This window comes from Andrena cerasifolii, chromosome 8 (genome assembly GCF_050908995.1).
Source record: "Andrena cerasifolii isolate SP2316 chromosome 8, iyAndCera1_principal, whole genome shotgun sequence".
In the NCBI taxonomy this organism is placed as follows: domain Eukaryota; kingdom Metazoa; phylum Arthropoda; class Insecta; order Hymenoptera; family Andrenidae; genus Andrena; species Andrena cerasifolii.
In genome coordinates this window covers 14,613,682-14,633,384 of record NC_135125.1, presented here as the reverse complement: position 1 = coordinate 14,633,384, position 19,703 = coordinate 14,613,682, and the positions used below count along the sequence as shown (strand labels likewise).

General features: G+C 42.9%; 1 protein-coding gene across 5 annotated transcripts in view; it reads right to left on the bottom strand.

Annotated features, from left to right (window-relative positions):
* LOC143372348 (cysteine-rich secretory protein 3) overlaps window positions 1-19,498 on the bottom strand; it is a 79,552-nt gene extending 60,054 nt beyond the window's left edge. For 2 of the 5 annotated variants that reach the window (XM_076818468.1, XM_076818469.1), the window contains exons 1-2: window positions 19,290-19,498; window positions 18,706-18,763 (exon numbers count right to left, since the gene is read on the bottom strand). The gene's annotated coding sequence lies outside the window, so the exon portion shown is untranslated. Of the gene's footprint in view, window positions 1-12,734; window positions 13,902-18,705; window positions 18,764-19,289 lie in introns of those variants that run through there. The other 3 variants (XM_076818466.1, XM_076818465.1, XM_076818467.1) reach the window with 2 other exon arrangements.
* Window positions 19,499-19,703: the final 205 nt, after the last annotated feature.

Here is a 19,703-nt window from a genome sequence, read left to right as displayed (position 1 = left end):
GACGCAATGTTCATTTTGACCCGAAACATAATTCCGTTCATAAAGTAACCACATCCTGGATCCAACTTTTCTATCAACTCTGTAATCATCTGGTGATCTAAATCTTCAATACCGCAAGCCTAATAATTCCCATAAATCTTTATCTTCCTAACGAAGCAAAAACGGACTAACAGACATTGAAAGAAAATTAACTTCTCCTGTTTTATATGATTAGTACAGCCTATTGGAATACATTGTTGCTACTAACTCAATTTCGCAAAAATGTGGGTTAGTCCGTGTTTGCTCTCAATGCCCCATATATAAGATGGCCGCAAACGAAACCCCTGTCCGCGCAAACACACCCTCCTGACCAAGAAAGTAATAAGATGCCACCACGTTTGCCAACCCTTTCGTTAGGAGACGACCAGATAACGAATCCCTTTTAATTACAGACTGCTCGATACGAAGGAAATTAACTCCCCGTACAATCAGTTCCACTGGCCTCCTCCATCCCATTCGCTCGACCTTCGAGGACGACCAAACGGAAGGGGGGAGGGAAGGATCGAAATCTTCGAGAAATTAAATGCGGAATTAGTTTCCTACCGGAGCCGCGATGTTGCTTCTGTTCCACGTGAACTCGGCGAGACTCGCGTAACATTACCGAGGGGTGGGGAAGGGAGGGGGGTGGAGGAATTAAAAGTAATGGCCTCTGTAGAAATCAAGAGGAACGCGTTTCAATCACCAACGACAGACTCGGTAGCTGCTTCGCAGCCGGCTATTTATTTGATGCGGATATTAGAGCGGGAACTCGCTGCCTTTAATTAAAAGTACATTCCTTGAGAGGCCAGAACTCCGCGGAAGGAACGGGCGAACGTTACGAGCACCAAAAGTACAGGACTTTGGAGTTGCCGCTGGTCTTTGGTATTTGCCGTCGGGAATTACTTTTTTCGATCGCCGGTCCGACTACTTCGACTACTTAGCCGCCTATAATTAAGCTTTACGGCTGAAAAGCGTACGCGTCGTACTGCGCGAGTGGTGGAAAGTAGTTTCTGCATCAAAGTTTCACGGGGAATCTTGAGCCCGACTGATCGATTCTTGGGCGAAATAAGTATATACTGCTCCTACGTTGGCAATCTTTTTCAAGTTTGTTGAGAACAGATGAAATATTGAAGTTTGAATATAATTTTTGTGAAGGGGCAATCGGTGAATGGGTTCTGTTTAAAATAGTGGCAGGACAGAATACAACTGTCCTACTGTAGCCTGTATTACGTACCTTTTATAAGATATACAATAGTTGGTAAATGGAAGCAAAGAAATGTTTAACGTTTCTTTATTCACTTTTATATTTTTTTAGGGTAAGGGCAGGATACGGTGTATGAACTTGCTGAGCTTGTTTTAATGTTAGGCGGTGTGTGTGTTCACTAACTCTGTTACACAGAGTTTGTCGAGAATGCATTAATAATGTCAGCATAATTTCCTTACTAAACTTCATGATACAGAGAGGCTTTCCGCAGTATGTAAAGAAGAAAGCATAGTGCGCCCCATAGGGAATGTTGTAAATGAGGAATTTCCAATGAAATTACTGTAAATTTTGTATAGACTTCTAAAGTTCCCATCAATTTGCATAACTTTCAGTGGAAACACTGTTTTAAATATTAAAAGTTTGAAAAATTATAGAGTGAAATTCGTGGTTTCAGTAATACTGCTGGAAGGCGTGTCTGACCACGGACGGTCCATTTCCCCTTAATCAGTTATACTCTGATTCCCCTTAACACCTTAGTTATACAGATGAATCACACCTTCTAGTATACTGTTGCATGATCTAAGGTTGCATTATTTTCAACACTGAATGGAATAAAACATGCTCAGATTAGCTGGCTTTAATTCCTTCTGGCACTTCAGTAGTACGACTCAATTATACCTGCGTCCCTTTTCTACTGCTTTTAAGATTATATTACTTTGAAAACTGTATAGCGGAGAAGATTCACAGATTAATAAAATCTTCGTAAGGATGCACAAATTTGTCCGCAATTTCATTAAAAATTCTTCGCGTAAAGGAAAAAGCGGTTCTGAAAGGAATAGAGGAAGAAATTTTATTTCAATAAAAGTTCCATTTCGATGGAATTAATGAAACAACTTGCACGTACCTCCATTTAAAAGAGAATTCCCCGTTACCTACGTAATACTGCCAATGATCCAGAAAAAATAATACATCGATTCCTCCCTATATTTTCCAATCTAAGGGAAGTAATTGATTTTCTAAGCTTTCCACTTACTAAAACATTCGAGCCATCACCTTCAAGTACCCATACATTTTACCTCGACATTAAGAACTATTTCATTTTCAGGGAAATGCCCATGCAATGGTAGGTATTGTATAATTAAGCGCATAAACAACTAGTTTCATCGCCCGCCATTTTCTTCGACTTTGACAAGCACCGAGGGAGAATCGAATACAGCATGCTGCTAAATAAGCGTCGTGAAAAGTTGTCGTTGAATATTCACGAGTTCGCTATACAATGGGGCCTTAATGCGCGGGAACGTCGAAGGCACGGGAACGTAGGTCGCGTGGAAACAGAGGGAAACCCTGTGAAGAACCGATCCGACTACGTGTAAGTGTGTTAACGACGGTAAGAAACGACGTCGTGGAACGGCGTGGAAACGAGGCACGTTTTTCCGTAACGAACCGACGGTCCAGAATTTAATTCCAAAAGGACTGGCTGCTAAGAGACCTCCCCCTCTGTCGGCTTTACATAATCTGGCGTCTGGTGTACACTACCGACCATAAGTTCCAAGCCACCCCTTGGACCGGCGACGAGTTCTGTCATGAAAATTCAGCGACTCGCTTGTATAAGCCTCCCCACGAACCTCTCAAGTTTTGCTATCCGTTTAGGAAGAAATCCATTGTTCCGATTCTATTTACGAGAATCTGGCATATCACTTTGCAGCAACAGCGCCTTCGATGTGGGATTTTACGGCGTCATCTTTTCTTCCAAATCACCTCAGAGCGATCGTGGAATCCACCGCATCAATTTTGTTTCTTCATTTCCATCATCCTATTTAACTATCATCCGGTTTCCATCATTTTAATGCGGGGTCTTTCTTCACTTCTTGGAGCGTACGCTTATCATCACCCTGGCTCAGTACCAACAATGTCCCCAGCAGAAGACAAAATGCTTCGCGGATTGCTATGAAAACTTCTCAAGTCTCTATAGCCTCTCTCTGTTTTCATCTGACCACCATAACAAATCGTACTGAAAAAAATTCAAGGAGTCATCTCTGCGCCGTATAAGCTTCGTAATTTTTTTCCTTAGAAATAGAAAGAAAGGAAAGCAGCGGAGGGAATGATTCGCGGATTAGTCGAAGGCCCCGCCGAGGACAGAACAAGGAGCAATGAGACTGCCGCGGGATTGTAAAAGTCAGGGGGTGAAAAATCGTGGCACCTTCTGCTCGACCGAGTTAAACAACCCAGGGACGACATAATCTAAGATAAAGCTGCACGGATCCGTGGCCTCGAGATTATAAAGCCGCGAAGCCGAGGAGGCATTCTCGCGAGACAGGCCTCGCGGAATTAAATTTCACGTTTGTTGGCAGGAAGCCGTGTTGTCTTCCTCCTTTTCCGTTCCGCTCCTCCCTGCCTTTATTTTCCTCACGATCCCCTTCATCAGGCCACCCTCTATCTCGCAATTAAGCTAACTCGGTGATCGAAACTGTTCTTGACTATAAAGCCTACGATTCTTCCACGTTTCTCTTTAATATAGCGATAGCAGTTGCTCACCGTTTACGTGTCCGTTGAAACGGTACGCGATGAGAAGGATGAATAATATATTTAATAATAAGGACCAGCAGAATGTGATTTATGGAAAATATTCCATTTACTAAAATTGAGAAACTTTTAACACGGAATAAGGAATTTACTGATATTTGTGACTGGAAGGAGGATTTCTGAAGCGAGCCTTCTGTTTTAGGGGTACCCTGTGTAATATTAAGAATTATTTCTTGAAAGTACCGATCTTCTCGTCCCACCCTTTTACTCTCCACCCTAAGACAAAATTACGAAAGTTCCATCGAACCAAGGCACTCTGTTGGATTCACCGAAGACACGAGAATATTTCTTCCCTTAATCGATATTAAAAGTAATGAATTTTTGTCCGTCGCAAACTCTTCGTGGTTATAAATGCGGGGGCTATAGCGCGAGCTTGACCTACATTATACACCGAGTAGATATTAATTAAAGAACTAAATCCACGAGAAATCAAGACCAAGGTGAGACTCAATTCTAATCGAAATTCATTTTGTGTAATTAATTGTACAATTTTTTAAATAAATAATTCTACTGTAACGTGAATACTTTATCTCGTAAATGGAGCAGGGAATTAAAGATAAGCTGTGTGCACAGAGGTGTCACTTCGAAATCGTTTTACGAAAATAGTTCCTCTAAAATATTTATAGGGAACTGTGTTAAGGGGTGGGAGAAGCGGTGTAAATATTCAGAACTGGATAATTTTAGGCAGTTAACAAAAACTGTCCCATTTAGCGCGCCAAAAGAAAGAAAACAAATTAAACCTGCACTGCGGACTTTCTTCAACTCTACGCGACACGAAACTCCGTCCATCGTTAAAATTCAAATTCTTGCTTTATACACAGTCTTTTCAGTTAGCCTTGACCCGTCGATTTATTCCTCCGATTATATACATGTATACTACTACATTTGTAGACATGTTTATTTATCGCCCTCTGTGCACCTCCACATCTCTTAATACATTTTTAAATCCCTATACATCAACCTACATCATCCCCCGAATATATATGTATATATATATATACCTAGCTACAATTTACCAATAATTACAGAGTTGCAGACAATGTAAATACGTCTCTGAAGCAGATGGAAATTGCTCGTCCCCCTGTTATTGTTTTTCTTCCCCAGACCGTGTGTATCACGCCCACATTGCGGTATTTTCCTTAAGAAACACTGAACAAAGGATACCCCTAAGAGCTAATTAACGTCTCGCGTGTACTAAGACTGCTAGGATCACCCTAGTAGCTAATGGAATTGGGAAATGTATAAGACGAAACGTCAGAAAGCTAAGTTCCCTCTAACTCTAAGAATCATATATTAATTCGCCACTGCAAGTGCCCAAAAATTTGAATAATATGAATCAATAACACGCACACAACGAAGAATAATTTTCACAGAGTATCTACACACAAGGAAGCTGTTACTACTTTTTATCCACTCTGAATTTACTTGCGGTGAGAAGTGCTGGTTATTCGAGAAGTTTCTTTCGAGAATTCTTCTACGGCGACCGAAATATACTCGACGCAGTTCCGCGCGTACTTAAAAAGGACGAAGACTGGTCGTTTGCGAATTCATGTCTCGAGAGGAACGTCGAAAACTATCTGCGGTGCATGACGGGAATTGCAAACCGCGGTTGCGGCAACAATATTCATAAAATTCAATGGGCCCACATGCAAACACGGCGCAACCAATTCACACGTTCGCGCAACGAGGGAGGAAGGAAGCCGGAAATGCGGCCCGAAACCTCGAGATCAACATTTTATGGAAAAGAATTGCTTCGCGTGCATACACCAGCGGTCCCAGAAAAAGGAAGTACGTGATCTTCTTGCCCCGGCGAGCTAACCCCCTTCGAAGTAACCTATATAATATTTCGTGTCCGTGTAAATGCGTGTCAACGTGTAGAGTGTTGGACTATAAGCAGAAACGGTCCGTGCATGTTCACAGCGAAGTACCCTTTATTTGGCTCGAACAGGCGAATATATGCATATGTACGTAAACAGTGACGTTAATGTAGGCGAAGAAAGACATTTCTATACTTGTAGTCCGTACGGTGGAATACCACGTTTCACACCATTTTCTAATCTGCCAAATGCTCTAATGTTTATTATGTGATTAATATTGTCACTGGATATCTCGCTTCCTTGCAAATACATAGATTTACTCTGTATCTCTGTTTACTCATGTTTCTACATCCCTCTATATCTTTATAGTATATCTATCTTCCCTACAAGTATATTTCTATACTTCTTCATATCTGCCTCTGCATATAACTGTTGGAATGTGTACAACGATGGACTGTTCCTGGAGTTGGAGTGTCAGGGACTTTGGGGACCCGGTGACTTGTGAATTTTCCTTTCTTTCGCTACAGAAGACCCAAAAGAGGGGAAAACGGTCTTCTCGACCCCTGCGCTTCTCAGTCCGAGAAAACCCTCCGAACGGTTAACTTGTATCGCGCTAAAGACTATTCTTTCTATTACTTTTAGTTTAAGTTTTGCACAGTTCTTATTATTATTATACTGACGATCGACTGTGTAACTTTTATTTTCTTAAATAAATAAACATTATATTCTAACAATAACTATATTTTAACCTAAACATATTTCCCAGCAAACATAACATCAATTCAGGCAAAAAAAAAACACCCGCAGCGTGCCGTTTCGTATGATTTTGTCCCCTGACTAATCCATCCTTCATCACCCCCATCCCTCGAAAACAAAGTCCTCCACTCAAGCGCAACCGCTGATACCCACCCCCGGAAACACACTTTGAACGCTCCCGGAATAAAAGTACCTCCCCCTATCATTATCATTACCGCAAACGCGAAAACGCATAAAAGCATTGCGCGCCGAACGCGCGCATTAATTCGATCCCGTGAACGTAGACGTTAATCCAAAGAAATTTATTGCTCAGTGCACCGCGCAACGCACGGCAAAAAAAGGGAAGAAAGGCAGAAAAAACTGCAGTCTAATCCTCCCTAAACGTGTACCCTTTAAACCCGATACGATCGAATGAAAATTTAACAGCCGGTTTTGAAGCGAACACGGCGAGGCTGGGTGCATCGCGACGCGCATTCCGCGAACGAGCAGCGCGCGCGGATTTAAAGTGGATTTAAACGAGCCGGTATACGCTGGCGAAAATTCGGCCACGGACGCCGGAAATTTCCATCTTTATTCCCTTTTAATTGGAATTTCGTCCCTTCGTATTTTACACCCTCCCTCCCACCCCACGCCCGTGGGAACCGGGCAGATGCACAGCAATTTACACGCACCTAACGTAACGCGGAACACGGGCCAACGCGTAACAAGGGCTCTCGATGCTACGGATCACACCCTCCCTAAACGTGTCTCGTCGAAAACTTGCGCGGGATCCCGGTGTTACCAGCAGCACACAGCGACAGTGGGTTGGAAAGTTGCGAGGCGACGATGTTCTGCGTGATCTGCACACGGGGTTCACACCGTTCCGCGTCACGATACCCGGAAATTATGGGGCTGCTGACGGTGGATGGCGAGTACCCGATGTCAGACAGTGCCGGAGCTCGATGGGAAATTGTTTCACGTAAAGTGGGCATGAATTTATGGAACAGGGGGTGCGTGGAAGTGGAAGGTGTGTCTTGGGTAGGCTACGTGTCGCTGTGTAAGTACTTCCGTGGACACCGCTGATGAATAGCAGGTTTGATGGAGGTTTCGAGGTAAAGAATCTCTAATGCCAAAGTGTCGTTGATACAGCCGTTAAGGAAGTTGGAGGTTAAGAAGTCTACTCGAAGGGTCAGGGTCTCTTCAGGGGTACTCTGTGGCTCGCGACAGGTATTTTAGATTCACCCGCGATGGTTTATAAGGATAGAGGAAAGGCTCTCGGAGTTACACAGTAATTTTCAATGCCACACTTTTAGTTACCTAGCTAAGTAGTCACATTCCCTCCTCGTCCACGCAATATCCAAACAGTCTCACAAGTTGTAAAGCACGCGGGTCCAGAAACCGCTAAGAAAATTAGAGCATTCCTCCGATTAGCACGGCTATAAATAAAAGTCCAATTGGATACACCCCCCGGTGCCTCGGGAATTCGGTGTCGCGTGGTTGCAATCCACCATAGGCGTTTTGCGCGAGGGCCAATAAAGACGCGTGCGAACACGGCGCGGGATATCAGCCCGGGAAGGGTACGAGGAGGGAAACGAGTGTAGCTGCGAGGTCCTTCCGCAGCCCCTAACACGAAACCGCACTCCACCAGCATTTGCGTTTTAACGCGCAACGCTTTTACTACGGCCAAATCGCCCCCCTGTTCGTCGCCGCCCCCTACCCGGCCGATTATTCGATTTATTTCAACTTGTTTTCAGCTGCTTTCCCACCCCGTTCACCCTCTAGTGCGCCACACGTCGAACGACCCCCGTCCCGTTCAGCGCAAGTCCACCGTTTAATCGTCCGCAACTTATTTCGTAATTAGGCGCCCAGCGCGACTCAACACCGTTTTGCTAACGAAGGGACGGAAAAGTGCAATCGACATGGCGTTCTTTCGCTGAACAAATACGCGGAATGCAATGCTACGTGTGAGGTATAATAGAGGATGAGTCGCTGTTTGCCTGGCACCCCGAATAACTCCTTCGTTTTTAATATCGCGAGAAATGTGACTCAGGGCACGTTGTGTACTTGAAAGCAGCGTTCTGCGTGTCTCATAGCTTTTAGAATTTTGTAGGTCATTCTACCTTGTTCGAATAGAACGTGGTATGTTTTTCACGTGGTCTCGCGGATGAAGGAAAGAAGAATACGATGATCTTTATTGATCAGTGCTGGTGTTAGAGTATTAGAAACGGGGGACGTAATTGTTTAGGGCTTTTAAACATGATGCGGGTATTTACGTTTCTAAACGGGTGGCTATAGCTACTTGTAATTTTTATGAGCAGTATTATTTTTTTATCGTTACTGTACGTTACAGATAAGTATTGGAATATCAATGATAAAGGAAGCGCTACATACTTAACATAAGACTTAAGCCAAACGTTTAATGTTCACAGCGCGAGTACCTTCCGAAATATTGATTGCTCTATTATACTACATGATCCCTTAATTACTTCCAGCAGTGTATTACAATATTAACACGCCCCGTGCCACGATACTTATCGGAAGTGAAGCTTTCATTCGATGGAAGACTGTATTTCTCGGGTTAGTGTCGAAATGAAAATAGAACGAGAAAGCTGAAGTTACGAGAAGTGCAGCACAGCTACTATTTTTCTATAATCGAATATGCACGGTGCCAAGGAAAGTGTTAAAGCGATATCAGAGACAATGGTAGATGAAATCACTATCCAAACGACCACTGTCTATGTGTTCCACTCACATATATTTTTTTAGCTCGTTTCGCAGCACTGCAAGACTTCATATATCGTAGCGTGTCGTGCTATTAGAAATCGGGATGTGAGTGAGTAGGGACGTATTATTTTCACGAATTTAAGGGTTCTCCACCAAAATTACGACTCAGGAGAGGGCTTCGCGTTTATCTACGCCCGCTTGATTGCCTCCAAGTCAGAGGGGAAGAAAATGCGCTCCTGCGCCCGAGACTGCTGTTAAAATAATTTCCCAAGCCTGGAAGAGAGAGGCTGAGTTCGCTTCTTAGGATAAAAATATTGCTAAGCTACTTTCCCTGGCCGCTGTTAGAGGCCTTTAGCGAAACGCCGCGAAGCAAATTATCGCCCGGAACTTTCTACCATCCTCCCCGTGGTTTCTCGAAACGACTCCGGCCATTCAACTGAAAGCTGCGCCGTAATTCTCAATTTCAGCGTCGACCGTACATCGTTATTATTTCAGAAATATTTGCCATTATCGCTAGGCCCGGATTATGTAGATTCGTATTCGGGGAATACTTTTAGGGCGCTCGGGAATACAATTTAGTAATTATATTCTTGATGAGGTGATTCAGGGAATTGTGAACTGGCCAAGCCGATAGAACTTTATGTAGATCAAGGTAGAAGAGTACAGACTTGAAAGGAGTACAGTTTACGTAATTTCTATACAATTCCCAGATATACTACACTTTTTTTGCCCTAAACTGTATGAAAGAGTGCTGTATGAACTTGTTCATAAGTATCCCTTTATTGAGGGTCAAGTGGGAACTACTTAAAGGGAGGAAGCTAAGGTGGGAAGAGGTTGAGAACGTTGGACAAACCACCCCTTCGATTCTACCCTACAACTCCTGTCAATATTTAGTTTATCCAACCCTTTCAAGACCTTTGAACCTTCTTCGACATCGGACACCTGTGTATGCACTTTGAAACCGAGTAGATCATTAATGAGCCTAGGGTATACAAAGAAATAAATTCTTCAAGTACTCTCTCCTACTTCAGTTTTAATTAATATTTATATCCCCATTCTACTGAACAATTCGACGATTCATTTTCTATCTATCCAAAAGTACCACGAATTCCACCAAGCACACATTTTCTATGGGATTTCAACTTTCTTTCTCTCCTAATGTTTAAGTAACCGCAATAAATTGAATGGTAAAACGGACCATGAGTTTATTTTATTCACGTCTATAACGATCCCCCAAAGTTTGCAGACTTTTTCGACTTCATCCCTTGAAGACACAGTGAAGTGACAAATTTCTTCGTACGAAATCCTCAAATGATAAAGCTCCCACGAGTTCACATAAATCAGGCAAACCGAGGAGCCCCGCGAACCTTTAAAAGGAACAATGCCTCGATGAATACCGAATCAAGATACAAGCGAAAGGACGAATATCTCTCGGAACAGACGAATATTCAAACGGGGTGATGCACTGACCACAACAATGGCGAATTTCGCGTTTAAAAACCGTTTGTGGGGGTATTTTGATATTTGGACTCCCATTAGGGTGGGAGCAGTGGAGGACCACACAATGGAAGTCGATACGAGTGACTCTAATGCGTTGTATAAAGAGAGAAGTTATGGCAAGTTATCCATCCGTTTTTGGCGCGCATATAAATGTAAATGCAGATGTAAACGGGTTTCCAAGCGAGCATGGCCGCTCGATCCGAACACCAGATGCAGCTCGTAGACTCGTAGTTAACTGCTGAATCGCAATAGGAGCTTTTTACATTTGACCCGAATCGAGGCCAGCATACAGATACGAACGGTGCACATAATATTTTCATGGAACATCTAATACGACCTACTCCGCCTATGAGTTATATCTCCTCTCATATATTATTCCGTCGCTGTTTGCGCGCTTTATTGCTTCAATTATCATTTAACCCGTTCGATCGGAGTGTCCTCCTTTGGGAACGGGGCGAAGGACCTCCGTTTATCGCCTGGACAAACAGTTTATTTCCAACATCGTCGAAGATTCTCAATTGGGAACGAATAGATTAAAATTTCCCGGATCGGGCAATTTATTGTTTTAATAGGTTTCGTGGCATGTGGGTTAGCAGCGACCCGCGATGTTTATTGAAAATTAAACCTCCATCGAACAACACGGAAGAAGGTACTAAAATTACGAAACATATTTCCATGATTAAAGATTACTGTTGAATTCTAATTATCCCTTTTTAACGTTCTATCGAAAATCTATTTCGCGGCAACACAGGAGTTAACTATGTACTGAGAAATTAATGAATAATCTTTGTTGAACTGTAAACGCTGACGTTTTTGTATAATTCAAAACTGATGAATAATCGGAATTACTGTGGTAGGTATCCTTTTTCTCCTGTTTACAAGTTAGCAGGTAAATTGTGTTTCTTTCCTTTCGTATTATTCCATCGCTGTTTGGACGCTTTATTGATCAAATTAGCATTTAATCCGTTCAATCTGAGTGTCCTTGTTCAAGAACAGATCAAAGGATCTCTGTTCATTGTTTTGATGAAGAATTTTTTTATTAGTCGCCTATAGTGACTTGGGTGTTGGTAAGTCGGAATTTACAAGGTCTGACACTTGAGCTTAGCTAAAAGACTAACTTAGAATAAATTTTATTACGCTATTGTAGAATCGATAGACAATTTCTATTGCGTTATGAATACGCAGTGTCGTGCGTAGACTTTTTCAAATGCTGATTGTTCAGTAATTTCAGAAATTGCTACAGATTTATATCGAAGTAGTTAATATTCATTAGTGCACAAATTCGTGGAAATCAACGGTACATATGAACTTTCGTATGAATTTCGGGCAGAATATTGAATATGAACCAACTTCCACTGCTTTCCCTCTGATTGGCGAAAAATTAAGAAAGAATTGCAAGGTAAATCTGTATTCCCGATTCGGTCACGAATTTAACGGTCACGTAATCGCTTTATGTTATACATCACAGCGAAAACCAACAGGCAAAACCAATATTCACAGTGTTTGACAGGCATCAATATATCACGTCAGTGTTAAAGCACACATTCTTCTGGATATTTATATCAATCGTAAATGAGAATAAAGCACCAAGTTCCAGTGGAAATGAATCAAGCCAAATGAAAGGTGACACGACACTGAAGCAAGAAGAATTTCTGTGCAAAATTTCATTGAAAATATACAGTTTCGTCCATATTTTACCAGGACAATTGAATAAAAGAAAGGTGAGAAACACAGTTGAAGAGTCCTTGTAGAAAAGAAGCTGCCTAAGCAGCTTCAAATATATCCCACTGCTCTCAATGGAATAATATATTTATTGGAGATATAGAATCAAGCTGATACCTACTTACATGAAAATAAAAATCACAAAAATTCGAATAATTATTCGCAACAAATAACATTCGAACTTCTCATTTCCTCCATTTCCATTTACGCGCATAACAAATGTATTATTCAAGGTAGCATTTAAGAATTTAGATACCGCGGTGCAACTTCTTGGATAACAGTGACCAATCTCAATCTCAATTTAAGCCCAATATATTTCACGCGACAGCAACGCGATTCCCCGCCAGAGATACAAATCGTTCCACCGCAGTGCCTCGCTGACAAAAAGGAAGCATATTTCTCCTACACCGTAGACACTCAGATTGACTCACCGCAAATCTCGTCAAAGAAGTTGAAAGGTGTCCGTCGCCCGCGAAACCAGAGGCGCGGGATGTCGCAGTGATTAACTAGGAACAATCGTTGCGGTTCTGGGACAATTACTGTTGTTCAGCCGCGTATTAAGCCGCCGGATCCCATTGTCACCAGTCCCGAACTGTTTTCTATCGACACTCGACGAACTCCCGTTTCACACTCCACAGACCCCCTAACAATGTGCTTGCCAACTGGGAGCCCACAGTTCTTCGATATAACGGACCTTCATCGATCGTTCCCAACGTTCTTCCCGACGAAACGATTTCCTCGGATCATCACCTCACCGCGAGAAAGTACGGTCCCAAGTAAATTCGTCCAAGTGCCCTTGACTCGTTGAAAACGGTACCCCGCTGTACGCAGCCACAGAATCGTGACACAAACTCGACACAAACAACCGCGACCTAACGTCACGATCCCCGTTACCTGGAATCCCAACGGGTCGAAGAACGTTAACACCGAGCCAGTCCTTCTACACGTCGGATCGGCGGCTCTGAAGACACATCGAACGGTGCGCACGTGTTTGATGGAAACCACCGGACCGAGGAATATCCTCCTCTAGCATAACTTGCGCGATCTCTGGCGCGACCGTTCACCACCCCTACCAATCGAAGAACTCGAGGAACCGTCGTAACTGGGACTCTTCCTCACCGATGACACTGTGTCGCGTCGATCGTTGGCCAATGATCTCTGCGCGGAACATGTCCTCTGCGTCGAGTGTACTCCGCGGACAAAAAGTCTGAAGATCTCCTCGGATGTTTCCAAGTGCACTGTGTACAAAGGTAAAGTGCTTGGCGGTATTCAGCGACCCGCGATGCCACTGTGCCCGAGCTTGGTCACCCTCATGAATGTAACATGCAAAGCCGCGAGATTAGGATCGTTCCGTGGCCAAAGCCGATCAGCCTCCGATAATCCGTGGCGGTGGTAAGGTACTCGCGTCCTATCGATTGTCAAGCAGGATGGTAGCGTGCTCGGAACGGGCGATGATCGGCCATGATCCGCGGCGAGATGATACTTCTTCCAACAGTTGAACGAAACTGGCACCGGGTGCTCGCGCGCCACTACGAAAAGGGTCACCTGGCCCGAAGAAGCGGCGCGGCGCGGCGCGGCGCGCGTCTCTCTGTGCGACGCAAACCGAACTGGCGCAAGCTCTTCTCTCGACTGTCGGGGCGAAAACTCGCGTACGCCCCCCACGCGATCTTCACGAGCGCGCCAAGACCCCTGTGCCCTTGGTTCGATCGAGGATTTTATCAGATATCGCGGACCTGTGATCGATTAATCATTCAGCGAGGATCTTTGCACGCGGGGATCACCTGTTTCTCGGCGTAGGCGATTAGGAAGGTGGGTAACTGCCCACAGACGCGGGATATTAACTCCAGCTGTTCAAGTGGTTTGAAAATACAAGCTAAGCTAAACTCAGGTGGAATATTGTTCTTAAGCTGAGTGTTATTTATTGAATAAGTATTGTTTTCATTGGGGTACTGATACTCGGATTTTGAAACTCGTGATAGTATGAGCGTGGAACTTTAGTGGGTGTAAGGTGAATCGTTGAGACTCGCAATTCTTCAGGATCTATTGTGCTTCGTCTACTGACGCCAAGTTTTTGGAGGTTTATGTGTTACGTGCACGGTGAAGTTTCCTTGGATAATTGAGTTATAAAGATACGTGCTAGGAGGAATGTGGAACGCAAGAAGTAATGTTGCTAACAGAAGTATCGGGGAGTACAAGGAAATGGAGGCCCAGCATCAAGCTAGGGTGAAAAGTGGAATAAAAATTCTCGAGGAACCCGTGAAGCAGGTGTCCATGAAACACTGCCGCGGCTACGAATTATACAAGAATAAATTGAAAGAAGTACTCGGCGCAGAAGGTGAAAACCTTTGACTACGGTGCTTTAAACTTTTCCTATCTAGCCGCGTGAAAGCTGCTAAATGACCTTTTACGCCGCGCGGGACATTTATGCGAATAAGACGGAACAGCTGGTCCATAATGTTGCGAAAATTACTTCGTGGACAATAGTGAGTGAAAACTGGCAAACCATTCTTAATGCATCCTTTTCCAGTCACATATCCAGATACCTGCGAGTTGTTTCTTTATTATTATACGAGTTCCTAAGAATATACTCGTGAGAATTTATTTTACATTTGAATATTATTCAAAGCAATTGGAGAATCACGTGTCTAAATCTTTTTGATCAATCTCTGAACTATAGTGGTCTAAATACAATCCCTGTAGAATAAATATTTAAAACATACTGCGTACTATAACCTTGACAAGTCCACTGACAGAATTTTTTAATTCTACCGTGAAGGTGCCTAAAAGTAATCCGTTAAGTAATCCGCAAAGGGATGGGTCAGTGCTTCTACGTAATCCTTTGAATTTATAATTGAAGCGAATACATGATACAGCTACCTTTTGTCCTCTGCACTATGTAAGGGAATATTGCAAAATAAATATGTACTGCCAGAGCAAGGATTTTAATTAATTAAAACAGAAGAATTAGAAGGAACCATTTGCGATTGTGATATTATAAATTTTTCCATAATTCCACGATGCTAACTAAGGCAAAGCATTATTCGCCAGTAAACTACAACCCTACATCGGTTCTCAGTAATTTCACCCCCTGGAACCCTGAAAGATTGAACAAACGAAGCGCCAATCGCGTCCCCCATCAAATACAAACGCCGAAATCGTATCCACTCGATATCAGACCGCATACTCAAAGTGCGAAGTCTTTCGCGAAATGTTACGCGTACCGTATCAAAATCCTGAAGCATCTCCGACTTGAATTATAACACTTGTCAGTGGGAATGCTTTTCCATCCGAGAATCCCTTCTGGCGGTAACAAAACTTCGAAAATGACAGTCGCCTGGTGCATCAGCGAAACGAACATACCCCGACGTACTGCATACGTCATCGTTACAAACTCGATATGCCCGGGAGGCACATAGGTTCGATATATCCGGACGATCAACGTCATCGAATAACGTGCACGTATTGCTCTCTTTCGAAATCCGCTTTCTGCGCGCTACCTTCGCGGAAAAAGAATCTTCAATCCTCCCCCTTCTGCCGCGCACCTGCCGCAAATTATGCGCATAATTCGCGTCGGAATAATATTAAACAGGGAATGAAAATATTTTTAATTTACTCCTGTTGCTTTTACATTTAAAATCATTCTGCGGGGAGCTACTTGCGAGACACTATAATTTTATGAAGTATTCACTTTAAAATTATCAATATTCCCATTATCGGAATTGACTGTGCTTGATCAAACAATTTCCACGTAAAGTGAATATATTGGTTATACACCGCGTTGTTTGATTAATCTATAGGTGGAGAACAAAAATTCTGCTTGCCTGGGGGGATTAAAATGTCCTGCAGCGAACGTGTTAAATGTGACAATATTTTGCTGCTTTGTGGGGGGGCTTCGTGTAACTTTTTACGTGACATACGTACTAATTCCATCGACAGAGAATCATCCTGGTTTTTTTTATGAATTATAGAATAGTGGAGGTAATATATTTCTAAATTTCCTCGACGGAGTCACAGTCGAAGGGGACTTGCTGCCCGTGCCATTCTTGGTGGTACGATGTTGCTGGCGCTATTTGTACAGTGTTTGAGGAGGCCAATAAGCAAATGTTGAAGCTCTCGGTGTCGAGCATAACGGAACGAGGCAGAAACCTAATTAGCGCGAAAGAGAGATATTCCAGACGCTCATTAACGGGCAAATACGACTCCGCCGCGAATGGTTGTCACGTGGGATGAAAGTTTAATAAAATAAATGACGAAACTCTAGCTGTGCCTCGTACCCTAATTGTCGACCTTGACCGTTTCACTCTCCAAGCGAAAAACTAGACTCTCATTCGACCTTTTTCATGCCAGTCTGAAAAATAAATTCAAGCTCCTAAAACACTCGTGAAACGGTAGGACAGTTTTTTACCTTCTTCGTCATTACGAAGAATAATTAATTAACCTAAATGAAAATGATGACAGGTGAGACTAATTCAGGTACGAAAAGGCTTAGGACTTTTTCAATAAAAATATCCCACCGCTAACGAGCGTACATAAGACAACAGTTACAACAGTATACGCGTCAAGTACACTACTGAAACTAATTAGAGTATCTCATGTCTGGAGAATTAATCAAATACCATACTCCAAAGCGCGAAACAGGTAGGTACCAAGGATAAAACCCGAACACTGTGTACTTAACACAGCAATCACGAGTAGCTTCCCCAATATCGATCACCCCGCCAAACTACACGATCCCCTATTTCCACTGAACAGTGCATGTACCAAAAACAACCGAGCAATACTGTACAAACTCGAAATTGAAACGTCTGAAACGCCAACCCTCTCGTGAATGCTCCCCGGTGCTTCCTTGTGAGCGCTGGAAAACTCCATCCACTGTTGCATTGAAAAACACGGAGATTTACCTCCCATTAAAAAAAAGAGAAAAACAGAGGAGACAAAAAATGTGCCTGCACTCTGCAGCGGCAGAACGGATGCCGCAGGAAGATGGAACATCGAAAAACATTCAATTTAGCTTTATCACTGCTTGCCCGTGTTTCTTGCCCCTCGTATCACGCAGGATTTTCACCCCCGGCGGACAAAAGAAGAAATCCAGGCTCCATTAGAATTTTTGGCGGTATCGGGGCGCAGGGTAGCAAAGCCTGCGACACGTTTCCCTCCCCTGTTGCATGTAGCTTCGATGGAAACTCCATCAGTCGACCTGCTCAACCCCCCGTGCGATTTAGGGGGCGGCGGGCCACCCCCCCGGGGAACAGTCTCGCCCACGCTACGTACAGAAACGTTTTTGCACGCGATTCTTCGCGCTGTGACGTGTCCACGTCCCCTCGTCTCCCTTTCGAACCACCTCGTTAAAACCATTTCCGGACGGAGACGGGCTTTCGAACCGGTCGTCCGGTTCCCATTAAAACCGGAAATCCACTTTTTCTCCCCGATTTCGCTGGGGAAGCTCGATGGCCGCGCAGCGGCGTTAATTTCGTCGTAATTACGAAAACCATCGGCCGCTTTCGAACGAAGCCATTCGCTCCCGCGAAAATGAAGCTGTGAATATTGTAGCACCTTCTGTGTCCTTGCGCGTGGATTATGAGGTGGCTACGGTGGGTAGTGGGAGTTTTCGAAGGGTTGAGGGTTCGGATGATTTTGGTGGGTAATATGTGGGATGGGAAGTGGGGATTAGAAGAAGATAGTTGTTAATATTTGAGGGGGGCGAATATGATGTGGGTTATAAAGAATTTTTCAAAAGGTGATTTACTGCTCGAAGAAGGATCATATGGAATGCAATTATATATTTTAATTTTTAGGATGAGATTAGAATGCTTCCACGATCCCTGTATCCCAATTTCTTAAAATTTGAAGGGAAACAATATTTTGTAAATTGCGATAGCTCTCATGTAATGCTTCGTTGAGTTCCATCAGAAATGTATTGGAAGATGTTAATAATAATTGAATGTTTTGCATGTTAAACGAAAAATATTTAGTTTTCGTCATTTTGTCACAAATGCACAGTTCAGTATATAATTTACTATTCCCAATAACAGAATTCTCTCCACCGTGTTTTCCTAAACGATTTGACCATTGCAGATCGATATCAATTCTTCTTTATTACACCGAATACTCGTATAGTTGCAATGAAACGTGCGTTATTGTTTACACAAGCAAAATATTTAAAACGGTCGAGGAAATATGAAATTATAAAAAACATTTTCAAAGTGGCGGCACTAAATATTTGTTGGTACTTTGTAGAATTAAACAGTGAAAGGTAACTCGTGCATAAAACGAGCTCATGTGTAATATTTTCCAACGCTTTTCGTAATTTGACGAATTAACAATATTTTCGAAACTTGGGATTTTTTCGAGTTGCCTGGAACCTCGTTTAATTCTAATAGAAACGTGAAGACGAGTACTCACCAGAATAGAAGTGAGACTGCAGTTGGCGAACTGCGATGCACACCCACTGTTCCCCTTCCTGTGAAAAACATAATATTTTTTTGTGAACACAGGACACCTATTCTTAAAAACCAGGGCAAACTAAAGGTTTCTTTGAAATACAAATACACAATATTTGCACGAAATGCAATTGGATTTTTTTAGTAGCAACAAATATTAAAGTAAAGAGATAGAAAAGTAAATATTTTGCTGTGCATGTATATCAATCTAAAAATGGTATTCAGTTAATGAAAGATACATTTAATTTTCGTGAAAGCTGCACAATGTGTAAATGTTGAAACTCGCACTTTTTTTTTAAATACGACATAAAATATCTCCTGATTTATGTACTTTCCATTGTTTTTGTCGCGTCACTTTAATACGCAGAATACTGAGAAGAATCAATTTATGTTAGAAAATTCCAAGTTACCGATTAAAAAAGAAACATTTGTTATTGCATCTACCATCTACACAAAGAATGCAGCCAAAGGTAAGCGGATCCCTCTTCACCTGGCTTCTCCATTTTCTTCTACATTTACTTGCATTTTAAAGGAATACGTGAATACCTTATAGCATATTTCACAACGAGAACAGCAATACAAGCACGACAAACAGTTGTCTCTTTCCTTTCTCAGACCAAGCAGAGCATTTCAAGTTTTAGAACACCGAGAGCGACGAAGTTCAAGGAGCGGAGCACCCGCACTGGCGATTTTATGGTAACTCGGAAGACGACTCTATGGAGACTGCGGGAAGTCTGTGAAAATACTGACAATTGGTCGAGCCTGGCGTATCTTTTATAGCCTTTGGAAACGTTCGCGATTCCTTCTACTGATGGACAATAATCAGTCAGGAACCTTGGGCTAATAATGCCTTGGTTAAATGGCCGACCTGCACCGCGCGAGAACAAAATAAGTTTTCCCCGTGTGATCTACGACGTGGCGATCGTCTGACTGAAAACTGACTTGTCTACGCGGCTGCGT